Consider the following 25380-nt stretch of genomic DNA (forward strand, 5'->3'; position numbering starts at 1 on the left):
CTCGTGCCCACACAAAAACTTACACATAGATATTTATAGCAACTTTGTTCACAATTTCCCAAACTTGGATGCAACAAGATGTGCTTCAGCAAATGGATGGATAAATAACTGGGGTATGTCCAGACAGTGGAATATTACTCAGTGCTAAAAAGAAATGAGCAACCAAGCCATGAAACTTTTAAGTACATATTGCTAAGTGAAAGAAGCCAATCTGAAAAGGCTATATACTTTTATAATCTAACCAAATGACATTTCGGAAAAGAGACAACTATGAAGAAGAGTAAGATGATCAGTGGCTGCTGGAGGTTGAGGAGGGAGAGATGAATAGGTACAGCACAGAAGATTTTAGGGAAATGAAAATACTCTGCATGATACCATAATGATGGAATAATGTCATTATACATCTAGCCAAACCTACAGAATATACGACATCAAGAGTGAACCATAATTTAAACTATGAACTTTGACTGATTATGATTTATCAACATAGATTCACCAGTTGTAATAAATGTACCACTCTGCTGGAAGATGTTGATAATAGGGAAGGCTGTGCATAAATGGGGGCAAGAGTTATATGGGAAATCTCACCTCCCCCTCAATTTTGCTATGAACCATCAACTGTTGTAAAAAGTAAAATATTAATTTTTAAAATGTTACACAGAAGAATAAAAATTTTAGGCCTTCTGTATGTATATGTGTGTGTATACCCATACATATATAGGTGTGTGTGTATGTATATATTTGTAAGGGAGAATATATTTTTGAATTCAAGGATTTTGTTGAGTTCCTGATTTTGAGATCCATTCAGGGCAAATACATTTTCTGGGTCTTAAAGATTCTTCCCTTTATCTTTAAAATATCATTTATGCATTGACTTATTTGTGCTCTAAAGTACCTGTCTAGCTAATAACAGGTGCTTACTGCTAACTCCCACAGCTGTCTTTATTTAAGTATATAAAGTTTATTTTTGGTACAGTTACTTTAAAATATTTATTTTACCAATGCTTAACTTTAATTTCAAGTGGATTGTGATATAAAAAAATCTTGGTTAATTTTTTTTTAAAGATTTTTATTTATTTATTTGACAGAGAGAGAGGACACGTAGGCAGAGAGGCAGGCAAAGAGAGAGGAGGAAGCAGGCTCCCTGCTGAGCAGAGAGCCTGATGTGGGGCCCCATCCCAGGACCCTGGGATCATGACCTGAGCCGAAGGCAGAGTAACCCACTGAGCCACCCAGGCGCCCCATTTTTTTTGTTCAATAGGTAATATATTTGAAAAGAAAAATAATCCTGTTTTTAATTTAAGTGATCTTTTCCAAATAGTCAATCTTTTTTTTTGATTATCCATTTATTTTGTTTTTATTTATTGAACCTCTAAAATTTAGAGGAAATGGATGGAACATTTAGAATTTCATATCATGCACTTAACACTTTCAAGTGACATATGTACTTTAGGTCAAGCTCCTTTTTTATACTAGCACTGAATAAAGGAACAGAAAAGGATTTGTTTTGTTTCAGTTTCTTTCTTTAAAGAGTTTATCTATTTATTTGACAGAGAGAAAGCGAGATCAAAAGTACGCTCCCTGCTGAGCAGAGAGCCTGATTTGGGGCTCGATCCCGGGACCCTGAGATCATGACCTGAGCCGAAAGCAGCGTCTTAACCCACTAAGCCACCCAGGAATGCAAGATTTGTTTTATCATGAAAAGCAAACAAAATGTCATATACACTGATTTGTGTTTACTGTTCTAATTTCAGTGCTGTTTCCCTGCAAATATGAATATTACTTAGGCTTTGTTTGACAAAGCTTTGCTCCATGATAAAGCCAAAGGCAAAGCCAAGCCTCTTTCATGAGGTAAAGATAAGTACAAGTTTATACTATGTGGGTGTTTAAGGCAGTTTTTTTTTTTCATCTTTTTTCTTTCTTTTTTTTTTTTTTTATTTTTATGATAAAGCCAAGGGCAAAGCCAAGCCTCATTCATGAGGTAAAGAAAGATAAGTACAAGTTTGTACTATGTGGGTGTTTAAGGCAGTTTTTTTTTTTCATCTTTTTTATTTAAAAAAAATTTTTTTTATAAACATATATTTTTATCGCCAGGGGTACAGGTCTGTGAATCGCCAGGTTTACACACTTCACAGCACTCACCACAGCACACACCCACCCCAGTGTCCATAACCCCACTACCCTCTCCCGATCCCCCTCCTCCCGGCAACCCTCAGTTTGTTCTGTGAGATTAAGAGTCTCTTATGGTTTGTCTCCCTCTCAATCCCATCTTGTTTCATTTATTCTTTTCCTACCCCCGAAACCCCCCATGTTGCATCTCCACTTCCTCATATCAGGGAGATCATATGATAGTTATCTTTCTCTGATTGACTTATTTCGCTAAGCATAATACCCTCTAGTTCCATCCACATCACCACAAATGGCAAAATTTCATTTCTTTTGATGGCTGCATAGTATTCCATTGTATACATACATACATCTCCTTTATACATTCATCTGTTGATGGATATCTAGGTTCTTTCCATAGTTTGGCTATTGTAGACATTACTGCTGTAAACATATGGGTGCACGTGTCCCTTCGGATCACTACATTTGTATCTTTAGGGTAAATACCCAGTAGTGCAATTGCCGGGTCATACGGTAGCTCTATTTTCAACTTTTTGAGGAAACCCCATGCTGTTTTACAGAGTGGTTGCACCAGCTTGCATTCCCACCAACAGTGTAGGAGGGTTCCCCTTTCTCCACATCCTTCCAGCATCTGGCATTTCCTGACTTGTTAATTTTAGCCATTCTGACTGGTGTGAGATGGTATCTCATTGTGGTTTCAATTTGTATTTCCCTGATGCTGAGAGATGTGGAGCATTTTTGCATGTGTCTTTTAGCCATCTGGATGTCTTCTTTAAAGAAATGTCTGTTCATGTCCTCTGCCCATTTCTTGATTGGATTATTTGTTCTTTGGGTGTTGAGTTTGCTAAGTTCTTTATAGATTTTGGACACCAGCCCTTTATCTGATATGTCATTTGCAAGTATCTTCTCCCATTCTGTCAGTTGTCTTTTGATTTTGTTAACTGTTTCCTTTGCTGTGCAAAAGCTTTTGATCTTGATGAAATCCCAATAGTTCATTTTTGTCCTTGCTTCCCTTGCCTTTGGCAATGTTCCTAGGAAGAAGTTGCTGCGGCTGAGGTTGAAGAGGTTGCTGCCTGTGTTCTCCTCAAGGATTATGATGGATTCCTTTCTCACACTGAGGTCCTTCATCCATTTTGAGTCTATTTTCGTGTGTGGTGTAAGGAAATGGTCCAGTTTCATTTTTCTGCATGTGGCTGTCCAATTTTCCCAACACCATTTATTGAAGAGGCTTTTTTCCATTGGACATTCTTTCCTGCTTTGTCGAAGATTAGTTGACCATAGAGTTGAGGGTCTATTTCTGGGCTCTCTATTCTGTTCCATTGTTTTTATGCCAGTACCATGCTGTCTTGATGATGACAGCTTTGTAATAGAACTTGAAGTCCGGAATTGTGATGCCACCAACTTTGGCTTTCTTTTTCAATATTCCTTTGGTGATTCGAAGTCTTTTCTGGTTCCATATAAATGTTAGGATTATTTGTTCCATTTCTTTGAAAAAAATGGGTGGGGTTTTGACAGGGATGTTTAAGGCAGTTTTAAGAAAAATAGCCAGGGGCACCTCGGTATCTCAGTCAGTTAGGCCACTGACTCTTGACTTCCTCTCAGAGATCTCCTTGATCTCAGGATTGTGAGATCAAGCCCCAGGTCAGACTCATATACTTGGTGTTGTACCCACTTAAGATTCTCTCTCTCCCTCTCCCACTGTTCCTCCTTCCTTTCCTCTCTAAAATCAAAAAAAGAAAGAAGAAAAAATTCAATGTGTTGAAGAAACAAAATGGTCTTGAACTACTACTTTTCACTCCCTAATAAATTAGTTCAAAAATTTCACATTGGTCTCCCTGTGTTTAAGAAGTATGATCTTCTGTTCAGTTTAAAACTTACATATACAGAAAAATGCACCACCATTTGCTAAACATTGATGTGTGATATCATTACTTTTGATGTTGAAGAAGAGCAAATGATGTAAATATGTATTTTTGCCCTAGCCTTGTACTTTCTATAATTGATAAAACCTTACTGATGTTTCCAAATGACTTTTAGTATTTTCTTTTCCATTATTAATAAGCCCCCAAACTAACTTCAGGTACTTGAAAACCTATTTAAACTTTTGTTATGGACGGAGACTTTTTATCCCCCCACCCCCAGAAATTCACATGTTGAGCCCTAACCTCCAGTGAGGCAGTATTTGGAGATGGACCTCTAAGGAAATAAGGGTCAATGAGGTTGTAAGGGTTGGAGTTTCAACCTGATGGAATTAATGTCCCAAAGAGGAGACATCAGAGAACTCTCTCTCTTTTATACATGCCATCAAGTAAAGGCTCTGTGGAGACATACCAAGAAGAAACTATCTGCAAACCAGAGAGCTCTCACCAGAAATAAAATTTGAGGGCACCTTGATCTTGGATTTCCAGTCTCCAAAACTATGAGAAACAAATTTCTGTGGTGTTAGCCATTCTGTGTATAGTATTTTGTAATAGCAGTCCCAGTAGACTAATATAATTTGAAATCTTTGTTTACTCTCTAAAAATTCACGTTATCACTCTTACAGGAAACACAAAGTACACACAAATAAACAAAATTATTTGAATAATATTTTATTCTCAAAGGACTGAAGAACTTATATTAGTATAAGACATTCTTTGGTGGGGAAAATATTTGCAACTTCCTGACAGAAAATTTCACACCACAATTTTTATACTCAAGGATATAAAGGAACAATATTCTATGCTATTTTTTACCTTATATGCTATATAAATGGAACTTTTTTATAAAGGCATTTATTTATTTGAGGGAGAGAGAATGACTGGGGGGGAGGGAGAGAGAAAGTGGGGAGAGAGAATCTCTAGCCAATCACACTGAGCATGGAGCCCAGTGCAAGGCTTGATCTCACAACCCCGAGATCAATACCTGAGCCAACCAAGAGTTGGATGCCCTGTAAATGAACCTTATAAAAGAATAGTGATCTCTTAAAAAAACATTTTTTTCAAAATTGAGAAAAACTAAAAGATAAAAATTCAAAGAGACTAAGGAGGAATAAAACTAGTAAATCATGAATGTTTAGCTTATTCACTGGATAAATGGATATTATCAACGCAGGAATAGACAAAAATGTAAAATTCATGAGAAATTTTTTAAAATATTTTTTTAAATATTTTTTTACAAAAAGATAGCATTAAGCCAGTTTGTTTTTTCCTTTGCTTAGAAGAGATGATGATGTAACCTTAGGTTAGTATCCTTTTCTTTTCTTTTTTTATTTATTAAATAATATTTATAATAACCCTAATGTCAAAGATCAATAAACCAACTGTTAAAAGCTAAAACATGCTTCTCATAAAAATATAAATTGGACATTTATTAAATATTTATTTCATTCAATCATGAGGGAATCAGTAAGATCACTAAGCTAGTTCCAAAAGAAACTTGGTATTTAAGGCATTTAGAAAAAAAGAAAAGAAAAGAAATATTAGAATAATGCTGGTAGGCTAGGGCTTTTTGTTTTCATTTACTTAATATCTAACAGAGTAATAAACCATAATCTTTGGGTTATCTTTCTTACTAGACAGAAATCATTTCCATCTTTGTCGGAAATAAAACTATAAAAAAGAAATTAAAAGAAATAAAACTATAAATAACATTACATTTTGCCGAAATTGAACCCTTAATAACAAGTAACAAAAGTAAAAAATGGTATTATCCTCCTGAAAAATTAGCACCAAAACATGATACTAATTTTATGAACCCATATATTGGTCAACTGAAACTCCAGAAAGGCTGTGTCAATCTTTACTTCTACCAGCAGTACGGAAGATGCTTCTCTTAAAAAACATTTAATATTATGTTATTTTTTTCTTTGGAAGAGAAAATTTAAAGTCATGAAGATTTCCAAATGAAGGAAATAAATGAAGGAAACTCAAGACTAGCAATCTATTGGCATCCAGAGTCATGGAAGAGAATACAGCAATAAAATGAATTCCCTTCATTTATGAGTATTCTTCCTATTCTTGCCCTTTCCAAAGCCCCACGAGTAACTCTGCTAATTATCCATTGCCATACCATTCTAGAGTTTGTCCTCTCCTCATAATACTTTGCTCCTTAATTGAATTTCAACCTAGCTCTTAACCCATTACACTTCAACTCATTTAGTAGAAATTTTATAGCCCCTATTTGGTTTAATACATTTGAAACTTTTAAGCCTATAATCTTAAACCAAAGGGGAAAGACAATATCAATATTTGGAGGTTTCACAGAGGTAGGGGTGGACTGAAAGGAGTGTGGGATTGAGGATCAAAAGGCATTCCCCAAATCCTTTAAATCACATCCTATAAACTAGAAGATTATCCTTTCCACATGCATGTGTACTAGCTGAAATTCTTATTTCCTATTCAAGAAATCCAGGACAAAAAGGTTCTGGAAGTATAACTACTCTAATTTGTTAATGATACAGTTTACAATTGGGGTATTTTATTATCAGTAGCAAAGAACCTATCTCACGGGACGCCTGGTTGGCTCAGTTGGTTAAGCAGCTGCCTTCAGCTCAGGTCATGATCCCGGCATCCTGGGATCGAGTTCCACATCGGGCTCCTTGCTCGGCAGGGAGCCTGCTTCTCCCTCTGCCTCTGCCTGCCATTCTGTCTGCCTGTGCTCGCTCTCCACCCCCCTCTCTCTGATAAATAAATAAAATATTTAAAAAAAAAAAAAAAAAGAACCTATCTCACAGTTGTGGATCAAGATAAATCCTTGTGCTGCTATACTGAATTTGAGAACTGCTGATAAAATTATCAGCTCTTAAAACGGCTTTGCTACTTGTGCCAACACTATCTTTAGAAATTTCACTAATCACCATGTCCTAACTCCAGTTGTTAGATATATTTTAGGACAGCATCATTCCAACATCTCTAATAGTCAATGTGTGGTTAAAAAAAAAAAATACACAGCTGCCCAACCCTAGAGCCTACCAGCCTGTGGGTAAAATGAAGGTCATCAGCATTTATAGTCATTTTATCAGTTCCTCTTACTCAGCCTGCTTAAGCTGCTTTCTAGGACCTAAGCCTGTGTAGATTCTTACCCAACGGATTTTTTGGCAAGTTCCCAATCAAGCAATCGGATAGTTTTGAAAAAATCTGACCCATCTGAATACTAACATTTTTAAGGAGATGATATATTTATTGATAATACCCTGTGCTCTATTATACAATAGTTTGAACAGTATACATGAAGTCCCATCATAACATAATGATTTAATTTAGGGAGGAAGAAATTGTATATGCCTAATCTTTTATAACTGAACAGAAAATCCCTTTGGAGTATTTTCTTTGCACTCAAGAATAACTCAGGAATTCATGTTTTCTGGGGATTGTCTGTCTACTTCCCTCCTCGTGTGGGCAGCCAGCATTTCCCCAGTTCTTGCATCTTTCCTAAATGCGCGGGAGCTCCGGAAAAATTTAAAACCGTTAAACACTGTGTATGAAAGTGTTCTTGGTGTTCTTGGTTCCGTTACATCTTCCATGTTGGAACCACACTATTTGTTTTTTAAAGGTTTTATTTATTTATTTAACATACAGAGATCAGGCAAAGAGGCACAGGGGTGGGGGAAGTAGGCTCCCTGCTGAGCAGAGAGCCTGATGCGGGGCTCAATCCCAGGACCTGAGATCACGACCTGAGCAGAAAGCAGAGGCTTAACCCGCTGAGCCACCCAGGCACCCCTTATCTAGGATTTATTAAATTAAAATATCTAAAGTTATCTATAATTTATGATAATCTGCAATTTCAATAAATTCCCCAGCTGACACTTATGCACCTTCAAGTTTAGAATTGTTATCTCAAAGACATGATCACACAAGTGTGAAAAGTTAGTCATGGAAGCATTGTCTATAACAGTGGAAAACTGGTACCTGGCCAAAAACCATATTAGTCTCAACAACACCTAGAAAATCTCATCAAACTGTTTATTGTGAATCTAACCCCAAGGAAACAATTAGATTAATGCAGTTCTCAGAATATCCTATAAGATAGCGACCTCAGTTTTCAAAAAATGGCAATGCTATGAAAAAAAAAAAAAAGGATGATAGTAATATAAATTAATCTTGTCCATAAAAATACAAACTGTGTCCAGTGGAATGCAAATAATTACTGCCACAGAGATACTGACAACACTAGTTTTTGCATCTATTGGTAAATCCATTACCACATTCCTTATTTGACATATATATGTAGTTTTTGAAATTCTCCTTTAAACTCATTATAACATGTTGCTTGATTCCTTCATAAACTAAGAGAATAACAAAAATCTTCACTCATTTTTATAATTGTATGGGAGCCATGATTATATCCTCTTTTAAATTTTGTCTTTGACAAATATTTGTCTATGTTTTATAAAAATATTGACAGTATTTTTAAAAAGACATAGTATTGTATAAAATTTAAAACATCTGAAATGTGCTTATGGTTTCTTTTTCTAAAAACAACTTTTCATTGTAAAATATGTCTACATACAGATGCACACATATAGTAAGATGTAAAACATCATAAAATAACCTTATATATGAAATATAAAGATATAAGATAAAATTATACAACCAGGAGCTCTAAGTTACCTACCTGGGCTGCTATAACAAAGCCCAAAGCCAGAAGCCCTTAAGCAGAAACAAATACTGATAAGTAGAATTATAGAAAAAACCAGACACCACTGAAGGCAAAATCTGCCTTTATTATATAGAGTCCTTACTGTCCAGCACAGTGAAGGCCTGAGTTTCAGGGAATTTGTTAGTTGTTTATTGCTGTGTAATAAGTTGTACCAAAATATTCATTGATTATCTCCTAGATTCTTTTTTTTTTCTTAAAGAGTTTGTTTATTTGACAGGCAGATCACAACTAGACAAAGAGGCAGGCAGAGAGAGAGAGAAGGAAGCAGGCTCCCCACTGAGCAGAGAGCCCAATGCAGGGCTCCATCCCAGGACCCTGAGATCATGACCTAAGCCGAAGGGAGAGGCTTTAACCCACTGAGCCAACCAGCTGCCCCAATTATCTCATAGATCCTATAGGTCAGGGCATAGGGGTGGGGCCTTGTTCTAGTGCCACAACATCTGGGTCCTCAACTGGAAGACTCTAGGCTAAAAAGCTAAAGTCATCTGAATGCTTCACTGAGGCAAGGGGATCTGCTTCCGAGTTGGCTCTCCCAGAAAGCCAGCAAGTTGGTTCCTTTACACATGGAGAGCTCTCTACAGGGCTGATTGACTCTCCTACTAACAAGGTAGCCAGCTTCTCCCAGACTAATCCAAGAGGAAAAGGCCAAGTGGAAGCTCCCCTTTCCTTGGAAGTCACACAGCACCACTTCCACTCTTCCACTAAAGGAGAGTCACAGATTCCAGCCCACATGCAAGCAGAGGGGAATTAAGCTCCACCTAAGGAAGAGTTATCAATGAATTTGAGAACATGCTAAAATAATTTCAAGGACACTGATCAAACAGTGAAGTCTATCAGCAAACTCAACTCCAACAACAGGTGAGGAAAGGAAAAGAAACAAAGCTTTAATTTAAAAAAAAAGCCATAAATTCTTCAATTTATTTAACCATCTCTTGTTTTTTTGATACATCTATGTTTCAAACACCTGAAATCTTCTTTCTTTCACCTCAAATCTTTTTAAGTAACTATCATTAAAGTTATTAGTTATTAGTTTTTGAATGACTTAGACTTGAACAATGGCATAATAAAAGTAGAATCTGAGAAAAGAACAAGAACAACTGGATGGAGAAAGACTAGAGGCATAAAAATCAGCTTTAAGGTTTTTGTAGAGTTCAATTGGGAGATATTTAGGTAAAAATCAATAAGGTTTAGTAATTAATTAAAAACTATTAAAAATCTTTAAATTTTGAATTTTGAATACTGGGCTGATAGTATACTCATCATTCTTGAAGTCTGCTGAAAAAAATTTTAAACTAGTAAAAATTAAACTAGTTTAAAATTCTTCAACACAAATCCATTTAACTAAACCAGGTATAAATTACTGAAGAAAAATTTGACTTTTTTTGCTTATTGTTACTGGCGAGAAATAAGCAATTTTTAAGGCAAATTAGAAAAAACATTTCAATATTCAGAAACAAAATCCAAGTAATAATATTTGACAAATGTCAAATGGGTAATCATCTGGGTAATCAAAGTCCTATGTGAAAACAAAAGAAATTACAAAACCTTCCTGGCAAAAGCCATAGAAAGTGTTTAAATAGTCTCAAAATAAGTGCTATTTCTTTGCATGGACTGGGTGCATAAAAATGGACAGGCTATATATGTAAATTAAAAAATGACTTCTCTCATGTGTCTTAGATTCTAAATTGAATATATAGTTATGTGTAATAATCTGAAAAGTCAGGTGGATGGTCCAAATTAAAGAACAAGTCTCTCTAGGAAGATGAGACAAAACAATAGAAGACTATGAATTCAAGCCTTCAGGAAAGATAGGATATTTTTCAAATCAAAGCAATTCTCCTAACAGGTGAGCCATTGTGTCATAAAGAAATCTGAAACTTGCTCCCTTTCAAGCCCTGCTGGGTAATAAGCAAATAGAGAAGGATGTTAAAAACAGAAACAGTGAAGAGGTTAAACAGTGAAGAGGTTAATAAAGTGTTGGAAATTCATCTGTGATAAAAGGTGATGCAAAAAACAATGAGCAGACAGGTGTGACATTCCTATAACAGTAAAAGTGAGTGATCTAAAAAATAGGCAGTTTCTGAAGAACTCTTTCAAAAAAGAATACTACTACTTCATAGTATTCTAGTAACCTTTGTGCCTCCCCCATCTTTCATTCCTGTAAAGGATCTATAATATTCATTTTTTACTTAATAGATTACCTGTTATAAAATAAAGCAAAGTAAGTAACTTTCTGAAATGAGTCCAATTTTTAATGCTTCTTATAGATATATTTTAGCACAACTTATTTTTTAATTTGTGTGCAAACTATATAATAATTTATTCATATAGTTAAAAAAGAAAATTATCCTTCCCATTTTTGATGCAAATACAGCATATTATATGCTCTCTGTCTATACCTTGCTTTTTTAACTTAATAATCTGTCTTGGAATTCTTCCCTATTAGTCTCTTGAAGTATCCTCATTTTTTGTGCAGCTGCTTCTTTCTACTTTTATGGACATAATTTCTTAACAGACCCCTACCAATGGACATTTGGGTTTGGACATTATTTCCTTTAATAACCACAAAATATTTGCTTTTGACTTCTTACTTTATTCAGAGATCACAAGTAAAAGATATTCAAGCATTCAAAATTATTTAGTTAAATACACAGTTCTGCTCAGTTAAATTGTCTTTTCAACTTAAAATTTTATTATCCATTCAAGATAGACATCACTTAAATCCAATATGGTACCATTAACTTTTTCATACTAAGTTCAAAATAGAATCAAATAAAAATATCTTCCTATGTACAAAAATTTTAAAGGATTTTCAGAATTACTGTTGAAAGCCTCATTAGTTAGATTCTCTAATTGAAATTATGTGTTCTAATTGAAGTTTTTTTTCTTTCCCTTCTAAAATCATTCTTTTTATGTGGCTATTCACAGTACCAAAAAAGTGTGTCAAACATTTATCAGTTAAGTTTGATTATCTACTAAGAATAATTTCTCTACATTTCACAAAATTAGTAAGTTGTTACTCAAAAAACCTTAAGGTCTTCAGAATTTCAAATGAGATTTAATAAAACATAAAGTATGTGTTACTTTATTCCTAAACTCAGCTACATGGCTGAAAGATCAAAAGTTCATTAGATTCAATGGAGATCAGATAATACCACCAAAATATTATCACAAAGAAAAAAATATTTAAATTTCTATATATTAAATATATTGGCATCTGTGTGAAAATGGATGTATAAATATAACCTATATGACTTGTGGACTTGAAATATTAATATTTAATTTCTCAAAATGAGTACTCAAATATGTTAAGTATATACATTTAAAAATAATTTTAGTCCTCTGTACATTAAAGATCTCAGTGATTTTTTGCTGTAGAAATGTGATTATGTACACATTTTTACATAGGGATAGATACATAAAATAGTGATATTAAAAAAGAATGTTCTGCCCACTAGCTTAAATAAAATGTAAACTTTATTTCTTTTTCCTATTTTTTCAATGAGGGCCCAGATGACTGAGCAGCTCTGTTCCACATGGTCATTCAGGGATACAAGATCCTCCCCATTCTTTAGTTCTGCCACGCCCTCCATTACCAACTACCTGGCTAAGGCTGGGTTGCTACTATGTTTCTATCAGAGCCAATGGGCTGGGAAAACTTAAAAATTCAGTTCCACAAGTGACATGAATTAGTTTCTCACTCATTCCATTCATAAGCATTGAGTAACAAGACCATACTTAACAGTGAGAAAATGGCTCTATCAATGTTAAAGAAAAAGAAAATGGATTTCAGCTGTCAACTAGCAATATCCACAGTCCCTCTCATATTTTTATATTTTGTTACTCTCTCTATATATATCATTTATATATAAATGATATAAATTTATATATATATATTGACATATAAATGATGTATATAAATGATATATATATACACACACACACATATATATGTATATCTCATATATATCTCATATATTATATATGAGATACATGGGAAAACAGACAACTGGGGCAGGCCACCTATTTCCTTCCACAGTGAAATTCTAGAGATGCCAAAGAAATAATGATGACAGAGAACATTCTATTTTTGTTTCTGACTTTAATCTTGCATTTCAGTATAACAATTGCTCTAGATTACAGTTTTGTTTGCTTTCTTTCTCCCTTTCTCTTTTTCTCTTTGTCTTTCTTTCTTTCTTGTTTTACTATGTTAAATAGAAAAGGTCTTTCTGTACCTACTACCTAGTTTCATTAATGATCAATATTCTGTTCTTTTACTTCATTTATTATACCAAAAACCTTTGAGTATTTTAAAATAATTTCAGACATGCCCTACCATCTATAAACATTTTAATATGCATCTCTAACAGATAAGGAAAAATTTTTAAAACAATTGTAATACCATCATCACATCCAACAAAATTATGATTCATTCTAGATGCTCTTTCCTATAATTTTTTTTTTAACCACTAAAGTTTTTTTTTTTCTTCGTAGTGTTCTCATGTATTCTTTGTGAGAGAACAAATTAGTTATTTTCCTGAAAGTATAAACCTCTGAAGCAGGCAAGTGGGGAGAAGGAGGTATGAAGACATTTCACCAGGAAGCCTTCTTTTCTGCTCTAGGCCACCGTGTTTTCAACTGGTAGCATTCTTGGTTCCTGCAATACAATTTAGCTCTTAATTGTCAACTGTCTTTTCAAATTTCTCATGTATGGATCTGTTCTCCACCTATGCAGTGAACTCACTGAAGGTAAGGTTACTTATAATGCCTTATTTTACATGGTGCTAGACTCAAGCTCCCAACCAGTATTATTCTCTTTCCAAAAATTCTTTGAAATCTCTTACATTCTTTAAATATGTTTTCAGTGACATTTCAGGACATGTATAAACATAAACAATATATAAACATATAAACATAAACAATGAAATCAAGTTTCCATTTTTAACTGTTAATTTGTTTATTATTAAATATGCAGGAAAAATAAAACTTTCTTTATATAAGAAAAAAGTTTAATGTTCATTTTTTTTTTTCAGTCTGAGTCAAAACTGACATATAAAACTGCAACATTAAACCCCTGCATCAAAATGTCAAGTACCCACTGCAGGATACTGGAGTAGGGAATTGCTGAAAGACTGTTGGTTGCATTTCTCTCACTCTTGTTCAAGTAAAAACCAAGGACAACAAGAAAATTTGGAGAGATATGTTTCTTAAAAAACAAAAAACAAAACAAGGCTTCTCAAATAAATATGACAGAGGCCTTTTGTAAGCATCTTTTATTCGGAAACCACTCACTGTTCATGTGTGTATCTAATTAGAAGAATTAGTAGAATGCTTAATTTGCATTTTTCAATACAAAGTCCAAGGATAATTTTGTTTAAGTGATCAAAATAAAGCCACATAATTAAGGATGATTGTGGCAAGACTGCACCAAAGAGAAGTGGTTTATAAATATTGTTAATAATTACAGATAGTAAAGCATTATTTTAGTTATAGCTAATAAATAAAAACATGATTCCAGGTATACCAGTGAAACAAGCAAATTGGGATACAGTAAATAGGTGTTCTTATACCAGCCTTTTAAGAATTAGAATGCTAAGTTCATTATTTGGTATTGCCTGGGTTCTTACTAATTAGAACTTTCCTTTTCTGTCATTACCCCAGAATTGGCTCTTGACACTCTCTCAGCTCGACTTTTCATCCCTTTGCCTGATTTCCACATTTGACTTCCCCGTCCAGTGTTGATGTAAGTAGGGGGCAAGGCTAATATTAATTTGAATTGGAAAATATCTCAAAAATGATAGAGCCTATGCTGAATTTTAGATAGGGATACTTACCTGGAAATGAATACCAACATTTAGAGTATTATTACTTAGAGAACATTTGTCATGAAATCAAGAAACAGAGGTTTATTTTATGAGATATTAGATAGCTATCTTTTTTCTCCCTTGCTTAATTTCTGTACCTCTCTCTTAGGTCTCAAAATTTCTCCTATGATTCAGTTTGTATTGAACTGTTCACTTCCTGAATACCTCTTTTTTACCTCAGTATTTTTATGTCATGGTTTATACTGGGAATATCAGTGAATGACATATGTCAATTTAATGATAGGTATATATTCATCCCTTGCAAGACAACCTGGGGAGAAACTTAGAGTTTAGTTCTCTTCTGAAAGTGTTTAACGGGTGACCATGAACAAGTCACCTAATTTCTATGACCTTTAGATTTTTCATCTGTGAAATAAAGGGATTTGATTAAACTGATTCCTAAACTCTATTCCCAGTCTAAAATCCTATGAGTCCTTAAAAACTCTTAGTTCATTGGGGGTCAGATTTCTACAAGATTTTCTGTCTGCTCATGGGCCAACAGTCATGAGAGTATTAATAGAGTCTACCTTATAACCACCATCAAAAAAACTTCATAAACTAGGAAGATAAGGTAACCATGTGATTAACAACTGCTCAATAACAGAACTGTTTTACACATTAGATCTTCTGCAGGGTCTTGGAAAACCTTTGTGTAAATAAGATCACATGCACAGTAATTTGGAAAATCTTCTGATTCATAACTTGCCTTGTTAACTTAAAAGCTAATCAAAGTTGCCAAACCTGATGATTATAAAACACATGAAGCCTGAATACACATTAATCTTCTGTTCGAAGACCACCACCATTAGGGTGATATTTTGGGGTAGGTTCTGTCTTGCAAATATAAAACTACATTTTAAAAGTTTTACTTAATTGCTAAAGGACCTTGCTAATACTATCAAATTGGCTTTATTCTGCTAATATCTAATTCTCATGGCAGAAAGTTTCCAGATGAAAATTTTTTTGTTGTTCGTTTTTCTGTTTTTTTAAAACCCTGGCTGTATTATTTGGCATGAGTCAAATTGTGAGGTAGTGTCAATTTGAAATTGTGCCAGGCATAAAAGGCATTCGGCCTACTGGCTTAATTTACATGGCCACTGACTTTATAGCTTATCAGGCTTGATCTTGTCATTTTTGGCTGAGAGAGGCAGATTTTCACCTACATACATACAAAGTTTCAACTGTAATATTTGTTATTTTCAAACAGAGCCAACTGTTAATTAACTTTTTAAGAGTAAGTAGTACATGTGTGCCCAGGATACAAAATTTGAAATACACATAATGATTTACAATGGAAAGTCTCTCTCTCATACAAATTTCCCGGCCACCCTGTTTCCTACCAGTTTGCATAATTTTGGCAGATTGAGATCAGCTTACAATTGTTTTGTCATCTCTGGGAAAAACTGGAAAATGAGGGAGCACTTTCCAATGTTTCTATAACCTTTATTCATTTAAGATGGGCTTATGTGGCATTTTACAAGTAAAGCCCAAGGTGCTTTACATTCTTTCAATAATTATTTTCATTTCTTCAGAAAATGAACTGCTTCAGAACTGAAAGTGGATATACTTTTTTTGTTAGCTGAGATATTTTTTTTTTTAATTTCAATAAACATTTATCTTACAATAGTTGTAGGTTTACAGAAAATCTGGATAGTACAGAGATACCTCACATAACCTGCCCTCAATTTCCCTTATTGCTAATATATCACACTGTGATGGTACATTTGTCACAACTAAGCACCAACATTCATACTATTAACTATCAACTATACACAGTTTACTCTACTTCACTAGAGCTATGGACTGAATGCTTATGTCTACCATCCCCCAAATTCATGTGCTGAAGCACTAATCTTCCCTTTCATGATGGCTGGAGGTGGGGGTATTTGGAGATAACTGGGTCATGAGGGTAGAGCCCTTCTGAATGGGTTGGTGCCCTTATAAAAAGGGAAACAAAAGAGGTGATATCTCTCTCTCCATCATGTAAAAAAAACACAGCAAGAGGTGGCTGTGGGTAAACCAGGGAGAGGGCTTTCACCAAGAACCTGACCACACTGGTACCCTGATCTTAGAGTCCCATCCTCCAGAAGAGTGAGAAATATATGTTGTTTAAGCCACCTAGTCTATAGTAATTTGTTCAAGCAACCTGAGATGACTAAGAAATTAATTTTTCCCTAATGTAAGTCTTCTTAGCCTCCTCTGGTCTGTGACAATTTCACAGACTTCCTTTTGGATGACCTTGATGGCTTTGAGAAATACGGACAAGATATTTTACAACAAATTCCTACAGAAGTTCCTCAATTGTGGCTTGGTGCTTTTTTAATGATTAGACTGGAGTTACAGATTTTGGGGATGAAGATCAAGATGAAGTACCATTCTTATCATATCAGAGTACTTGCTATCAATATGACATTGCTGATGATGTCAACCTTAAGCACCTGGGTGAGAAATGTTTGACAGGTTCCTTTCCTATAAAATGACTCCTTCTATTTCTTTTCCATACTCTAATTTTTGACCTTGGGACCATGACCTGAGCCAAAGGCAGACACCCAACGACTGAGCCACCCAGGCACCCCTAATTTTTGAAAACAAGTCACTGAGCATAAGCCCATTCAAGGGAGAAGGAAATTAAGCTCTGCCTCATTAACTGGGGGAGGTATTTATGTAAATGTTATGGAATTCTTTTCTATGGGAAATTTGTCTCTTCTCCACTATTGACTCTACTTCATGTGTATTACAGGGTTCTTTGCATTTATCTATGAGAAACACTAGCTCCAATTAAACATTGTTACCTGAGATATCTCTGTTATACCTCTAAGTGAAAAAAGTAAATGCTGAGTTAACTGTTAGGTTATCCAACTAACATATATTGAACATCTTTAGACAAGCTTCTTTGTTAAGCAACTGATAAATATTACATAACACACTGAATGCTCACAATGAAACTTTTGTCTAATGGAAATATACAGTATGGTGTCATTAGTTAGTGTGAATATATGAATATACAGAACACACTAAGGACTTCTATTCAGAAGGAAATTATGGTCATCAAACTTCTTAGAAGGAAGGGGATCCCAGGTAATTTAAATTACATTTGTGTAGATCTTTATACATTGCAAAACTGTCGACTGTTTATATGTGTAAAAATTAGTGGTAGATGGAAGAGAATAGGTACCTCCTACTAATATAGTTCTGTGGTTTGGTGGAATGATGTAAAACAAAAGGGAAAAAAAAAACCCCAAAACCACGGTCTTTGGAGACTGACGTGCTTTTTTTTTGACACCAATGTCTCCCAGGTATTGTGGTCTAATTTTAGATTAATAACTTTAATTCCTTGAGCTTTCTTATTCTTATTGTCTCAAAGCTGTTATAAGTATTCAAGCTAAATCATCAAAAACGGCTACATATTTTCCCCATTCTTTTTTTTTTTTTTTAAGATTTTTTAAATTACTTATTTGACAGACAGAGATCACAAGTAGGCAGAGAGGCAGGCAGAGAGAGAGGAGGAAGCAGGCTCCCCGATGAGCAAAGAACCCAATGCAGGACTCGATCCCAGGACCCTGGTATCATGACCTGAGCCGAAGGCAGAGGCTTTAACCCACTGAGCCACCCCAGTGCCCCTATTTTCTCCATTCTTTATGCATGTCTTTGCAATGTGATTTTACATTTGGGTCATCAAAAGGTGAAGACCATTCTTCTACCCTTTAATCTAGGGTTGGCCTCTTATGACTTGTCTTTTGCTATTGGGAAATAAGTAAACATTATGCACAGGCTTTAAGAGAACTTAGTTCAGGGAGGGGGTTCATTTCTGTGCTGATTCTGGAGTCCTGCTGGCATGTGAACAAATTCAGGTTTTCCTGTTAAAGGATGAGACCAGTGCAGGAGAACCGAGGTACCTCAAGTATTAACAGGCACTCCGAGAAAGGCAGGTGACGCCATCTGGATAAACCAACCCCAAGGTAGGCTACTCACTGGCCAGAGAATGGGCAACTGACCACAAACACATGAATGAGCCCTTCCAAGAAAAGTAGAAAAACTGTCCTGATCAGCCTAGCCCAAAGTGATGATATAAAGGATGATGCGCCAAAAAATGATTGTAGGGTTCAGACACTGAGTTTCAAATGGTTGATTACAAAGCAACAGATAACTGACAGAATCATATATACCAGCTAGAATGGTGACAGGAACCATTCTGGTAAGCGTTCCAAGTTTCAGAGATAATACCTTTTTTTTTTCCTTCTTTATGAGTGAGGCTAGACTGCAGTATCTACTTAAGTTTAAAATGAAAATGGTATTCCCAAGCAGTCCCTAACCTGTTTCTAAAAGCCTTTACCCTAGCCATCTAATTTCCTACAAATTCTGACTAGTGATTTTCATAGTCCAATAATTATGGTGTGAAAACAGGTGTGAATGTGCATGCTCTGGGTAGAGAGTAGTTTCATATTCTAAAATCCCCTTTCAGGGGAAAAACTAACCTACTTGTTTTTCCCCAGAGATGAAATAGTTTTTGCTGATCCTAACAGAAAAGAAGTGATTCTGATTTTGAAAGTACCACATTTGATCACTGTAATTAGAACAAGAGAATGCTGTGATTTTTCTCAAAAGAGTAAAGCTGACTTGTCCTGCAAAATAAAGATCTTTCCAATGATAGGGAAGAACGCAAGTGGGTGATTCCTAGCCCTAAGAATAACATGGATCCAGAAGATAAATATGAGTCAATAAACATCACTGAGACCCCCACTGGGATTGCAACAACAACGGGACTAACACTGACCCCTCTAGAGTTAAACTGAGGGCTCAGGGGATAAGCCCTACTGAAAATGGTAGTTGTGGCATGGCATGATGACAAATCTATGAACAGAATGGATGTGAACCCATATATTAAAGGAGACTTCAAAGCCTCCCCAATAAGTGTCTCCTGCTTATTTCAGCACGACTGCCATTGCTTAAAATGTTGAGCTCTTCATGGGGAACATCATGAGAAAGCTAGCTTATCATGATACAGACAGGCCTCTTACTGGAAAGTACACAAGATGTAATGAGAAAGTCAATACTATAGAAATCAGTAGAAGAGGAAAAAGGGGAACATTTTGTCTCCCCTCCACCCCCGGGGGTGGAAGGAGGAAGGAAATGATGATTATCCCCACTCTGGTAAGCCTGAAAGATAACTGCCATAGATTATAGGTTTCCGGTCAACTATACCATTTATCGTATATAGTTTCTCAAAGTAAGTTCCATATCATGTTAATAGATGCTACTTAAACAAACCAGTTCAACATCTTAATAACTGATTACGCGCCTTCTCTCCCACCTTTGTTCCACCACTACATACACAAAATCACCCAACAACTAATCACAAATAAGTATTATTGAGTTATTCGTTCTTCAATAAGACTAAATGGATTGTGATGCCTTGGGTGGCTGAGTCAGCTAAGCGTCTAATTCTTGAATTCCAGCTCAGGTCAGGATCTCAGAGTTGTCAGATCGAACCCCATGTCATGCTGGACCTGCAGCCTGCTTAAGATTCTCTCTCTCCCTCCCAGGGGGGTTGGGGGGAGGACTAAATGGATCAATAGGGTAACAGGATTTAAAACTTCACTTTGCCTCAGAAACCTAGTTATTCAATTATTGCAATCCTACTGTATGTCTATTTTGTATGAGTTTTATAGGTAAAATAAAATTGACCTGAACTTAAAGGGAGAGAGAACTTCCCTCTGACCACATCAGTTAAAACCGATTAGAATTCATTATGTGTTTCTAGAGATTCGAGAAAGCAGTAAATTGGAGATCTGACCAGTTCTGGAACCTAATGAGCTAGAAGAGATAGGATGGGAATCCAAGAGGTACAGAGAAAGAACAGTTACGAATGTTGACCCTGTCCTCGGTGGTGGCCACATAAACAGATTATATACTAAAGACTTACTGCTCTTTTTTTCCTAAACTTGTCTGAATCTACTTTTGTTAAAATATACAACCAAAATACTCGTTAGAAGGGTATGATTTTCAGGGAGAACCTAAATTTGAGAAAGAACCCTTAAAAATAATGTTTGAAATATGAGTTATAGAAAGAAGTTTATACTCACTCCACAGAAAAACACATTAATTTTGCAAGCACACATGGAATATTAAAACAAATTTGTGAGTATGTTGCAGGACACAAGAAAGCCTCAAAACATTCTGAAGATCAACATCAATCCTATAAATTACGGTCTGCTGTCAATGCAATAAATTCAAAATCACTAACAGGTTTAAAGGTTTAATCAGGTTTAAAAGGTTTAAAGGTTTAAGCAGGTTTAAAAACAGATTTAAAATACTACCAACGTGGCTCTTCGAAAGCTCCTGAGGGGTTTTAGTTCCAGATGGTGACGCATGAGTCCCCTGAACCCACATCCTCCCACAAACACACCTAACCCACAGTAACATCTGGGACAAGGGCCTCAGGGGGCAAGACAGACCAAAAGCTGGTGGTTCGACTCCTACCCCAGGAAGAGAAGGCCCACATCAGCAGGTAGGAGAAGCTGGGTCACCATCTAGCCACGAACCCCATCCTTGGCGCAGTTTGGGAGGGAACTCAAAACCCTGAGCTCTTCCTTGAGGAGCAAGGGTTTAAACCCCACAACCGTCACCCCAAGTTTTTAAGACCTGCACCTGCATGCCAAGCCCCCACAATACGTAGCTCTGAAAGGCAAGGCGCCTCTCGTCCCCAAGACCCGCAAGGCTATCCCGGGCTCGCGCGCTCGGACTCACCCGCCTCAGTGGTAGGCGCTGAAGCAGCTTCTTGAGCCGCGAGGGCCGTCCAGACTCCGCGTGGGAGATGTTCCTTTGCTTTCACTTGTCTCAGAGCTTGAGCCCGAGGGGCAGGCATGTAATTTGACACCCATTCGGGCACTTGCTGGGGGCCTCACCAGGGAGGGGACCTGCTGGCCGTGGGAGCTGTGTTGGGCGCCCTCCCCTGAGCCTCAGCTTGCCTGCGGGTCTCTCTCCGCCGGCAGCTTTATCCTGCGTGCGGTGCGGGGGTCACTGCGGCTGCGCGGGTCATTGCGGCTGCGCGGAGGAGATGCCCCTTGATCAGGCTCTGGTGGCTGCGGGGGGTTGAAGGGAGTGCTGCTGGACTCCTGGGTCCTCTGGGGCTTTAACAATCCGGGAAATCATTCTTGGCAGGGTACCATGCCCAGGGCACAGCACAGACTGACAGACCTGTCTTTTCTGTTTGGGGGAAAAAAAGCTTATTTGCTTGCCCTAAAGTTTACGCCTAAGAGATGGGCTTTAGGTTTGACTCTCAAACCCCATCAGATCCCTCTGCTCTCATGCTCTCAAAGAATGTAGGCTGGTGCACTCCATCTTTGTGCTCTCCCACCGCCTTGCTACAGCTTACCGTTATATCCCAGACCGGAGCTTATGCACTGATCTGGAGTCCCGATATTTGTAGCTGCTGCCCAGGGGACAACTCTAGATGGCCTGACACTCGTGGTTCACAGAGTTTAGGCTTGCAGTCCCACTGGACCGTCTATATTTGCATACTTTAAAAGCTGATCCCTGAGGATCTGGCTTTGCAACACCGACAGGTCTTGGTATATCCTCAACTACTGGTTGATATTAAAAACAAAATAGGCTGCTTGAATAATCATAAAGTTTTGAGAGACCACTGAGAGGTAGGGCACGATTGAACAATCAGGTTCATTTCCTCTGAGTCTCCTCCTTCAAGACCGGAAGAGGTGCACATTTTATCTAGGACATAGAGACCAACACAGAGAGTCAAGCAAAATGAAGAAAGAGAGAAATATGTTCCAAATGAAAGAAAAAACTAGTATCTGAGAAAGGTGGTCTCTTCTTCATGAGGAAGATTTATTAATAGTCATCCAGAAGTTTCAATAAAGCCATTTAGCAATCTTTCTTTCTAAAACTCATAAACTGAATCCTCTCCTCATTGCCATCTTCATCTCTGTTTCTGAATGTGCATATGTGTAGGTGACTAGATTTAGAAAAGGAATTAAAACTACATCAAATACAGGTAGAAGTTTATCCAGATGTATTGAAGGACAGGATCACATGGACGGAAAAACAAGTCAGTGGGCAAAAAATAAAATCACACAGTGATGTGAGCTGGCTGAGTAAAAGGAGTCTCGGAGCACTGAGGAGTGTTTCTGCAGAGTGGCCAGGATGGAGGTGTAAAAGGGTGAGCAAGAAGAAAGCAACCAAGTTAAATGAACCCACTATTAGTAGTGACCATGAACTTCAGTTATAAGTATCTGTGAAGGCAAATTTGACGAGCCAAGGTATGTCAGAGTAAAAGCTGTCTAATATGTTAAGGGCTACAGAAGGACAAGTCTATCACAGAATCCAAATGGACAAATGAGCAAATAAGACCAATGGTCCAGGCAACCACTAAAATAAAAATGCCCATGGGCGCCAGGGTGGTTCAGTCATAAGCATTTGCCTTCCACCCAGGTCATGATCCCAGGGTCCTGGGATCTTGCCCCACATCAGGCTCCCCTCTCAGCAGGAAGTCTGCTTCTTCCTCTCACACTCCCCCTGCTTGTGTTCCCTCTCTCACTATGTCTCTCTCTGTCAAATAAATAAATAAAATCTTTTTTTTAAAAGATTTTATTTATTAATTTGACAGAGAGAAATCACAAGTAGACAGAGAGCCAGAGAGAGAGAGAGGGAAGCAGGCTCCCTGCTGAGCAGAGAGCCCAATGCGAGACTCGATCCCAGGACCCTGAGATCATAACCTGAGCCGAAGGCAGCGGCTTAACCCACTAAGCCACCCAGGCGCCCTAAATAAATAAAATCTTTAAAAAAATAAAAAGGACCATATGATTTTTTAAAAATAAATAAAAATAGTAAAATAAAAATGCACATTCATGGACTCATGATGGTCAGGTGGTGGAGAGGCTTACACATGGCCTTATATCAGTCAAAGGCCATGGTTATGAACAGCAAATGTTTCCTCCAACAGCATGGCTGAGCTTCAGAGCCCCCAAAGGAGATGACTTCTTGAAAAAAGATCACAAATTATCATGGGTACTGCAATGGAGCAAAATATCAGCTCAGATAGAGAGATTGGTCATATCAATCAGATAGAGAGATTGCCTGAGAGAAAATACAGAGGGGAGTGTAAGGGTCCGAGGTCACAGAGACCATTATGAAGAAGTCTACCCTCATACTAGACACGAAAGAAAAAACCACACATGCGTGCGCTCTCACATAAACACACACACTCACACACACATAAGAAAGTGAAAAGACACTGGATCTCCTTGGAACTGGAGACTTTCAGGAACACAAACCCAGACACCACAGATTGGTTGGCTCCATCCACGGGCTCATATGGTAGATTCACTATAAACCTGCCTTATCTAAAGGAAGAAAATAACGCAATTCAAATTAGTACTATTATATTAATACCTCTATGGAAAAGTATATACATTTTGGAAGTCAAATATTACCTGAGCATTTCACAAATAACAAATAACATCTTTTGGCCAATTTTAAGTAGTTACATATGACAGTAACAAAGTCACTAAGTAGCCTTGCTAACACAAAGAATGATGCCTAGGAAAATTTGTTTAAATGGCAAGTCTTTCAAATCCTATATGATCACTTCTGGGGCAGTGGCTAACTCAAATGTAGATGATTAAGCAACTGGGAATTTTGACAGTATAAAAAGTCAAATTTGGAACATCTGTGGACACCTGGGTGGCTCAGTGGGTTAAGTCTCTGCCTTCGGCTCAGGTCATGATCCCAGGGTCCTGGGATTGAGCCCTGCATCAGGCTCTCTGCTCGGCAGGGAGCCTGCTTTCCCCCTCTCTCTCTGCCTCTCTGCCTACTTGTGGTTTCTGTCTGTCAAATAAATAAAATCTTAAAAAAAAATTTTGGAACATCTGGTACTATCCAAGTATAATGAGCCTAAATTAGATACATCAGAAGGAAGAATTGGACAAGGAAACAAGAAAAATAGGGAGTCTGGAAATGAGTCCAATAATCTAAAAAGGGAAAGGAAGCAAAGCAAAGAACTGTATAGCAGAAGACAGTAACATGTAAATGGCTTGTGTCCTCAGAGTTTCAAAAACAAGACTTGTTCCTGGTTGAATACACAAAACCAGAAGAAGATATACAATGGCTCCTGAAAGAATAATGCTGAGCCATCTTCTTTAGTTCTGAACAAAATAAGAATAATTGGGATGCCTGGGTGGCTCAGTTGGTTAAGCAGCTGCCTTCGGCTCAGGTCATGGTCCCAGCGTCCTGGGATTGAGTCCCACATCGGGCTCCTTGCTCCGCAGGGAGCCTGCTTCTCCCTCTGATTCTGCCTTCCACTCTGTCTGCGTACGCTCGCTCTCGCTCGCTCTCTCTCTGACAAATAAATAAATAAAATCTTTTAAAAAAAATAAGAATAATTTTATTTATTTATTTATTTATTTAGGTCACAACAGAGCAGTTTATTGAGCCATAGTAAAGTGCTAGTACAAAGCTCCCAAAGAGGGAGGGGCCCCGAGAGGATTGCCCAAGAATAATATTAAACAATTTAGAATTAAACAACAAAAACATCTTGTGTTAATATTTGTGGAAGAAACCTAAAGCAGTATCTAGAGGGAAATAACTTTAAATACATTAATCAAGAAATAAGAAACTTTGGGGCATCTGGGTGGCTCAGTGGGTTAAAGCCTCTGCCTTCGGCTCAGGTCATGATCCCAGGGTCCTGGGATTGAGCCCTGCATTGGGCTCTCTGTCCAGAGGGGAGCCTGCTTCC

At 37.0% G+C, this 25380-nt stretch overlaps 1 long non-coding RNA gene across 1 annotated transcript; it reads right to left on the reverse strand.

Annotated features, from left to right (window-relative positions):
• Positions 1 to 1912: 1912 nt before the first annotated feature.
• On the reverse strand, positions 1913 to 25376 carry LOC131820382 (uncharacterized). The gene is made up of 2 exons (XR_009349616.1): positions 21378 to 25376; positions 1913 to 3847 (listed from the first exon to the last, which is right to left on the reverse strand). It is a non-coding gene; the product is annotated as an uncharacterized LOC131820382 (long non-coding RNA).
• Between the last annotated feature and the right edge of the window lie 4 nt (positions 25377 to 25380).

This window comes from Mustela lutreola, chromosome 18 (genome assembly GCF_030435805.1).
Source record: "Mustela lutreola isolate mMusLut2 chromosome 18, mMusLut2.pri, whole genome shotgun sequence".
In the NCBI taxonomy this organism is placed as follows: domain Eukaryota; kingdom Metazoa; phylum Chordata; class Mammalia; order Carnivora; family Mustelidae; genus Mustela; species Mustela lutreola.